The sequence below is a fragment of the Lipotes vexillifer genome, unplaced genomic scaffold (assembly GCF_000442215.2).
Source record: "Lipotes vexillifer unplaced genomic scaffold, Lipotes_vexillifer_v1.1 scaffold433, whole genome shotgun sequence".
Taxonomy (NCBI): Eukaryota; Metazoa; Chordata; class Mammalia; order Artiodactyla; family Lipotidae; genus Lipotes; species Lipotes vexillifer.
This window is the reverse complement of record NW_006774285.1, coordinates 1,226,012-1,234,131: the sequence shown is the minus strand read 5'-3', so window position 1 is coordinate 1,234,131 and position 8,120 is coordinate 1,226,012.

Below are 8,120 nucleotides of genomic sequence, written 5' to 3'. Positions count from 1 at the left end.
AAGCCAAAAAAGGGAGAGGCCCGCGCACCACAAAAAAAAAAAAAAAAAAAAAAAATATGCTATAGTTTCTGTAAAACATAGCCTTAATAATTAAGGGTTAAAACTTCATCTTTTCAGTCCTAAAAATGAAATATGTGTTTGCTGGTCAGGTGATGTTGTGAATGCATTTTCAGATGCTTGAATCTCAGGGAACAATTACTGAACATACTTTATGCTCAAATATGTGTTATTATTAATTAAGGTAAATGTTTTATGCTATGGTCAAATTTCACTAATTTTGTTTTGGGTGCAATAAGGCAACCAAAGAACATATATTTTGGAGCTAATGCTATTATTCTAAGAAAGCACATTTTATAAGAGCTAATTCAGCATTAAACTTATCCTAGTCATGAATCCTTAGGCTCAAAATGTGATTTAGCTCACAGATTTACACTTGTAAAATTAGCAAGCTTTCAGGTTATGCCTTAGCATCAATTAATTTTTGCCCTGGGGCACCTACCATTTTCTACCTAATAGAAAACACTTTATTTTCAAGGTTTTATTTCTTCACTAACACACCATGTGTGAAAAATACATTCTTGGCACAATATATTATACAATGGAGTTTGACTGCTTACATATGTTTCTGACGTTTACAATACCTGCATTGTCCTCAGAAGGTAGTACAGAGCACATGAGGCCATAAAGTACAAGCAACAGAAAAGCAAGTTGGTTCACAATTTGAATAGACAGGAATGTGTAACCAAAGAAATGGAAACACTCCTCTGTGGCATTTTTAGAATGTAGTAAACAACTGTCTTTCATATACTGGTCACCAACCAGAAATTGCTACAAAACAAAATCTTTAGGAAACCTTGCAGAAGAGAAACTAGTCTATTAGATGACTAAGACAAAGAGAAAAATAAGGGAGACAATGAAATCCACAAGAAGATTCGGCCATCAAGAAATCTGAATTTACATACATTTACCTCATACTAAAGGCCTTTGATTCTATCATGATGCACACCTAAAGATCAGTGGAATTAAAAATGAACAGCAACAAAAATTACAACCTTCCTTTATTTTTCTTCTCTCTTAACAGCTGACAACCCCATTACAGCTCCCACTTCTCTATCTTTGCTCATCGAGGACTTTTGATTCACTCTTACTCTTTATAAATTTAATTGATAATGATGCTGTTATAAATATCAAATTACTCTTCATGAAATTGTCTGCTTTATAATGACTAAATGTCACCATTAAATTCTAAATCCACTTCGCTTACAAAAATGCATTTATAAAATGAGTCACTTTTCTTTCAGGGGTTCTTAGAGCTGAGAACATCACAATTTTTAAAAATAGTATCAGAGCATAGATCTTCTATGTCACATATCATTTTATTGGGCGTTGAAGTCTAATGCATTTGTGCCTCTGTCACATTTGTGTGTCATGTCTATTGTTTGTATTAGACCTGAGGTTTTACAAAGTAATCAATGAGGGATTAAATTTAATTTAGGTCAGGCTTTTAGCCCCTGGCTATCATGGTACATTTTCTACCTTGTGCGTTTCTATGTACAGTATTTCCAGAAATACTGTTTACTTTGTGCTGTTTACTTTGTTGAATTTGCAACTCCTTCAATTATCTTATTTTTTTAATCCTTAAAACAAGATTAAATTGCTTACATTAAAATATATATAATACATATATTTAAAAATAAATATATACATTATGCCACTTTTGGAGAAAGAAGGAAGAATTCCAAACTAAACTCAAGGAGATTTGGAAATTTCTTTGCCCTGGATTAATTGACTTACAACAGAGAACTTTTTGTCGGCGTCTGGCAAAAGAGAAATTCTCATGATCAATATTCCATGAGATTCTACCCAACAGGTCTGAATTGGATTGCTTTTTTTGAATGTTGTTTGCATAGTTTAGGTAAAAGGGGAAATGTCTAAAGAGGAGGGGTGGGGGAGGAGATAAATTCCTGTGATGTTAAGTTCGTATTCGTGCACTTTAACGATTTAAACATTACTCCACACACATGCTAGTCAGCTCAAGTTGCTAACTGAATGTAGGTCCCAGGAGATTAATAAATGTACCTATCACCTTTGGAGAACTCTAGTTCCCAGTCAGCCATTTCCTCTTCCTGTCCCTGCCTCTCAGTAAGTGACTTCTGTTTCACATTATCCAGAGTGGCCAAGTCCAACTTAAGTAAAACATCATGGCTTTTAATGAGAAGAGTTTCAAATGCATCTTGCCTTCATAGTTAGCTTTCAGTGAACAGCCAGGGCTAAAGAGCTGCTCTTAAAAGAGCTATATTTTCTTTATAGCCAGTTCTTGCCCTGAGACTAAAGCATATTTAGTTAAGGATACTAAATTGAGACAGGCTCCTTCATTAAAAAAAAAACAACAAGTTCTGCAATGTTTTTATAATAATTCAAACTGAAAGCAAATGAATGTTCCACTTTTTAGGCACATACCAACATATGAGTGTATGTTTCATCCTATTTATTTTTTCAAGGTATTGCCAAGAAAAGGCCACTGTTTTTTTGGCCGAGCCTTTCAGGATCTTAGTTCCCCAACCAGGGATTGAACCCAGGCCACGGCAGTGAAAGCACCGAATCCTAACCAGTGGACCGCCAGGGAATTCCCAAGAAAATACCATTTTTTTACACAATCCTGTTTGGATTGGGTCTTTGGGACCCAAAGAAATGGATTATTTGCTACATTCAAGAAGAAGAAAGGACTGAGAGGGATTGATGAAACTCTTAGTTGCTCAGACTTGAAGGGACTGTCCCTGATTTGAGACATACTCGAGGATATGCGGTTTCTTAAAAACTGGCTGTTCTGGTGGTGTTTACCTTTCATACTGTTCTTCTCTGAAAATCTGCACAACCAAATTCAATTATTATTTTTATTCTCACTCTTGAACAGATATGTGTTCCCTTCCCCACTCCCTTTGCCTTCCCTCCACTTCCTCTAATATTTGGCTTCCTCCGTGTGTCTGCCCATTTCACCCTCTCTTTGCTCTTTCTTACCCTTCCTCCTGAACTCTGTTTATTTACTAAGCTGTGTTTGCAGGTTGCCTGCCACGTACCAAGCACATTTCTCACGAGGTCTCAGGCCTTTTCATCTGCCCACCATGGGCAGCCTATGTACCTACTGCCCAGTCCTTTTATTCTGAACCCCTATTCATCCCTTCTCAAAAGATACAGCAAGGAACTCTAACACTGAGAACATATCCAACCAGAATGAAAATGAAAGCCGAAGAAAACGTCCCATTTCCCCTTCTCATGGTTATGAGGAAATATATGATGTGGGTCTACAACTGTGTTATCTCACTTAGTTTATACAGTTCGTGAGACAAAGAGATTGGATTCCTGGCTCTGCCACTTATTGTCTGGGTAATCTTGGACAAGTTACTTAACCAGTTGCCTGAAATCCTTTCTGGAACAAGGCAATGGTATAAATAAATGATCCTGCTCAGCCTTAATTTCCTAATTATAAAGGAAAGATAGTTTAGAGGTTAAAAGCACACAGGCTTGACTTAAATATATTGGGTTGGTCAAAACGTTGGTTCATTTTTTTTCCATAAGATGGCTCTAGTAGCACTTAGTTGTCTTTAACCTCATTCGAAACAATTTTGTTAGGTTGTATTGTGACAGCTGTCATATCCGGGTGCATTTTTTTTAAAAACCTATCAAAATGAGTGAAGTTTTGTGTAGCCATTTTAATATTGAAGATGAAAAAAAAAGCAACATTTTCAGCATATTATGCTTTATTATTTCAAGAAAGGTAAAAATGCAACCGAAATGCAAAAAAAGATTTGTGCAGTGTATGGAGAAGGTGCTGTGACTGATTGAACGTGTAAAAAGAGTTTTGTGATGTTTTGTGCTGGAGATTTCTTGCTGGACGATGCTCCACTGTTGGATAGACCGGTTCAAGTTGATAGTGATCAAGTCAAGACATTAACTGAGAACAATCAACGTTATACCAGGCGGGAGATAGCTGACATACTCAAAATATCCAAATCAAGCTTTGAAAATCATTTGCACCAGCTTGGTTATGTTCATTGCTTTGATATTTGGGTTCCACATAAGTTAAGTGAAAAAAACCTTCTTGACCAAAAAACCTTCTCTACTGAAATGTAATGAAAACATTCCATTTTTAAAACAAATTGTGATGGCCGATGAAAAATGGATACTGTACAATAATGTGGAACGGAAGAGATCGTGGGACAAGCAAAATGAACCACCACCAACCACACCAAAGGCTGGTCTGCATCCAAAGAAGATGACGTTGTGTATATGGTGCAATTGGAAGGGAGTCCTCTATTATGAGCTCCTTCCGGAACGATTAATTCCAACAAGTACTGCTCCCAATGCACTCGATGAAAAGCGTCCAGAATTAGTCAACAGAAAACGCATAATCTTCCATCAGGATAACGCAAGTCTGCATGTTTCTTTGATGACCAGGCAAAAACTGTTACAGCTTGGCTGGGAAGTTCTGATTCATCCACCGTATTCACCAGATTTTGCACCTTCAGATTTCCATTTATTTTGGTCTTTACAAAGTTCTCTTAATGGAAAAAATTTCAATTCCTGGAAGACTGTAAAAGGCACCTGGAACAGTTCTTTGCTCAAAAACATAAAAGTCCTGGGAAGATAGAATTATGAAGTTGCCCGAAAAATGGCAGAAGGTAGTGGAACAAAATGGTGAATACGTTATTCAATAAAGATCTTGGTGAAAATGAAAAATGTGTCTTTTACTTTTACTTAAAAACCAAAGGAACTTTTTGGCCAACCCAATACTTGGGTAGGAGTCTGGGACTTTCCACTGACTCGATATAAGTCCTTAGTGTCCTTATTTATGAAATGTGGCCAATAACAATATCAACCTCATAAGGTTGTGGTGAGCTTTGAATGAAATTATGCGTAGAAAGCTTTTAACATAGTGCCTGGCACTCCATAACTGTTAATTATTATTATCACTGATGCTACTTTTTTTTTTTTTTTTTTTCTGTACGGGGCCTCTCACTGTTGTGCCTCTACCCGCTGCAGAGCACAGGCTCACGGACGCGCAGGCTCTGCGGGCCATGGCTCACGGGCCCAGCCGCTCCGCGGCACGCGGGATCCTCCCGGACCGGGGCACGAACCCGCGTCCCCTGCATCGGCAGGCGGACTCCCAACCACTGCGCCACCAGGGAAGCCCTGATGCTACTATTTTTAATAAGGTAGCATCATGACAGTTAAAATCTTGGAGGCTGTGTCACAAAGTTAAAAGTGAGATACCATTTTATAGAAATAATCTACTGTGAAATAATACTGCTCCTGGTTCTTGGCATAGAGTTCCTAAGATCTTTATAATTTCCTAAGTGATAGGAGAATCTGACACCGATCTTCTAAATCCTTTGAAATTTCCTGAGTGATAGGAATGTCTTTTGTTCTAACGAGGTGACTCTTGCTGGGCTCCTGGATGGGGGCTGGTCTCCAGAAAGATCATGCCATAAATAGAAACTTGGAAATTTCATCTCCCTCCTCCCACCTTTTTCCAGAGAAGGGAGAGAGCCTGGAAATGTAATTAATGATCGATCATGCCTCTGTAATGAAACCTTCATAAACATCCCAATAATACAGGGTTCACAGAGCTTCTGGGTTGGCGAATGCATCCATGTGCCAGGAGGTTGGTACACCCAATTCCCCAGGGACAGAAGCTCCTGCACTTCGGACACTTCCAGACCACATCCTATGTATCTCTACATCTGGTGTTCATTCATATCTTTTATTATATCCATTATAATAAACCAGTGACCATAAGAAAGTGTTTCCCTGAGTTCTGTGAAGATTTTTGCAAATTTTTGGACCCAAGGAGGGGTGCATGGGAACCCTGATTTATTACCCGTGGGTCAGAAGTACAGGTGATTATCTGGGACTTGCAATTACAATCTGGAGTGGGGAGAGTCTTGTGCAATTGAGACCTTAACCTGTGGATTCAACAGGTTAAGGTAAATCCAGGTAGATGGTGTCAGAACTAAATTGAATTGTACGACACTCAGCTGGTGTTGGTAGTTGCTTGATGTGTGGAAAACCCACACATTTTTTGTCAGAAGTATCGTGTGGTAATAGTGTGAGAATCAAGGAGAAACACAGGAGTGTTTTTCCAACTCACCTGCATTAAAAGAATTCTAAGCAGGCTTCCCTGGTGGTGCAGTGGTTAAGAATCTGCCTGCCAATGCAAGGGACTAGGGTTTGAGCCCTGGTCTGGGAAGATCCCACATGCCGTGGAGCAACTAAGACCACGTGCCACAACTACTGAGCATGCTTATAATGAAAGAATTTTACACACTGATACATACATACACACACACATACATATGCATAAATACACACTGGATTAACATTATAAAATTAGTGGGGGGGTTTTAATGAAGCCACAGTAAGCAAACAAAATGTTTGAACTGGAGCCCAGGTTGACCTTGGACCTTTCTTTAAAATTCAAATTAATTTCTCTTAGGTCCACATTCTCATCATTTTGCCTAAGCAAAGAAGACATTAACTTATCATTTCATTTAGCTCTTCTCATTTCCAGCCTAAGAACAAAGCCCGAACTCCAAAGGTCAGTCCAGAAATGTACCCTAAGATTACCAAACAGCACTGCATAAAATAATATTGTTATTTATTTCTGTAGCAGTTTTGCCATGGAACTACCTAGAATTTAATGCCAATTTCCTCCATATTTATGTACCCAAGCCAATTTCCTTGATATTCATATACCCAAATGAACAGAGTTCAGTACTGTATATGGTAATTTCTGAATAAAAAGGCATTTTCTTCAGAAAAGATTTTAAAAAACATGAAAAGAGTGTTTTAGTGCTGACTCTAGTAAACCTGCAAAAACACGAAGGAGGTTGGGGGGAAGGGGCAATTGAGACGTGGACCAGTTTCTCTGTTTATGCCATGCCTAAATTTGGATCAACAAGTTCCCTTAGGAAGTGGAGAGGGGTAGGTATAAATTAGGAGTATGGGATTAACAGATACACACTACCATATGTAAAATAGATAAACAACAAGGATTCACTGTATAGCACAGGGAACTATGTGCAATGTCTTATAATAACCTACAATGGAAAAAAAATTTTTTAAAGAATAAAATATATACAAAAATATATAACCAAATCACTTGCTGTACACCTGAAACTAACAATATTGTAAATCATCTATATTTCAATTCTAAAAAAAGGCCAAGTTCCCTTAGATGATGTAAGAACAGTGCCCAGCACTTAGCAACAGTGTCTGAGTCAGATATTTGTTGAAAAATTTAATAAATGATGCTGTTTAAGACTCACAGATATAGAGAACAGGCTTGTGGTTGCCAAGGGTGTGAGGGGGTAGTGGAGGGAAGGAATGGGAGTTTGGGATTAGCACGAACTATTATATATAGGATGGATAAACAACAAAGTCATACTGTATAGCACAGGGAACTATATTCAATATTGTGTGACAAACCATAATGGAAAAGAATATGAAAAAGAATATATATATATATATGCATAACTGAGTCACTTTGCTGTAAGAAGAAATTAACACAACATTGTAAATCAAGTATACTTCAATAAAAAATTTTTTAATCGTGCTGTTTAAATAAAAGATAAGTGAAAAACTGGATGAGTAATGTAAAAAAATTTGCCTATTTGTTGTTACTGATTCGAAAATGCTAGAACTAGAAGGATTCTTAGAAGTGACCTAAGTCACTTCCTATACCTCAATTCATAAGAGAAAATATGGATATCCAAATAGATTAATGGCTCTTTCAGACACAGTACTCATGTTTTCAAAAAGTAGATCTGGGTAGCTGCTAGGGCCTCTGTCTTCTTGACAGTACCTGCTTTCCAGAACTCTACCTCTCAGCTTATCAGAAGTCAGGGGTGGTAGCCTTTGTAATAAAAGGAGACATGGAAAGGAATATAACCAGCAAGGGAATTCCTGGCGATCCAGTGGTTAGGACTCCACTGCTTCCACTGCAGGGGTCCCGGTCTGGGAATTAAGATTCCGCAAGCCACGCAGTGTGGCAAAAAGAAAAAAAAAAAAAAAAAAAAACCCAAGGGGAATAAAAAAAAAAAAACCCAAAGAAAGGCCCCAAA